At 43.4% G+C, this 1,103-nt stretch overlaps 1 non-coding gene across 1 annotated transcript; it reads right to left on the bottom strand.

Moving 5' to 3' along the window:
- Positions 1-334: 334 nt before the first annotated feature.
- Trnas-gga lies at positions 335-407 on the bottom strand. The gene has a single exon. It is a non-coding gene; the product is annotated as a tRNA-Ser (tRNA).
- Between the last annotated feature and the right edge of the window lie 696 nt (positions 408-1,103).

Here is a 1,103-nt window from a genome sequence, read left to right on the forward strand (position 1 = left end):
GTAGGCGATTCGCGAAATACGCGAAAATTAAATCCTCGCGAAAATTTAGTCGTTTGCAGTATACTGTTCCTTGCCCACATCACACTGTATCAAATAAATTACATTTGGGGAGTCGCAAGTTAGCTACCCTTGGATTTTGATTGAAAACTGAATTTGTGCCACTGGCTGTGTCAGTTTCTCACGTTTGTATGTAGACAAAGTATCCTGCTTTCATGCACAGCCGGCATCCGTTATTTGACGAAACTAATCTCTGTAGAAGGGAAACAAAGGGTGTTAAAGGACAAACACAAGTCTTGAAACAGGGTTAGGTGACTGGTGCGCGACCGAAAAAAGCCGCCTGGTCCTGGTATCGAACCAGGGATCTCTCCATTTCCAGTGGAGCGCTCTACCAACTGAGCTAACCTGGCGTTAGACGTCAGTAGAGCAAACAGGTTTTATCAGTTGCCACGAGTTTAGCACCAACAAGGGTGAACGGCTTGGGTTTGTTCTTTCTTCCAATGCTCGATTCTGGGATTATTTTCGTCATTCTTGACTAGCTCGCTTGCACATTTGCATGAATTGCATTATCATCATAACCTTAAAATGGAGGCGGTTCACCCTTGTTTATTTTAGACTGATGGCAACTGATAAAACCCGTTTGCTCTACTTACGTATACCCCCAGGTTAGCTTAGTACGTAGAGCGCTCCACAGGAGATGGAGAGGCGCCTGGTTCGATACCAGGACCAGGCGGATTTTTTTCGGACAGGCACCAGTCACCTGACTGGGTTTGTAGATTTGTATTTGTCCTTTGTCCCCCTTGTACCCCTCTTCAGGGATTATTTCCGTCATTCTTGTCCAGCTCGCCTGCACCTTTGCATTATTTCTTTATCATCCATCATTTGTTTGGAACGAATTCAGTCGACAGTAAACTAGACTGTATTTAAGGTTACGTGATCGTATTTAAACTACCCTAGGAACCGATGGAAATGCACGTTTGAGGTGTTAGTTTTGTTCTCAAATGTTTTAATGTCGTTTTCAAATATTATTTACGTTGAGAAAATTTATACTGTAGGTTAGACGAAAATTCGTACACTGCGCATTGTACTGAGGAAGACGGTTCTCC

This window comes from Ixodes scapularis, unplaced genomic scaffold (genome assembly GCF_016920785.2).
Source record: "Ixodes scapularis isolate PalLabHiFi unplaced genomic scaffold, ASM1692078v2 PGA_scaffold0__279_contigs__length_252992795, whole genome shotgun sequence".
Classification (NCBI taxonomy): domain Eukaryota; kingdom Metazoa; phylum Arthropoda; class Arachnida; order Ixodida; family Ixodidae; genus Ixodes; species Ixodes scapularis.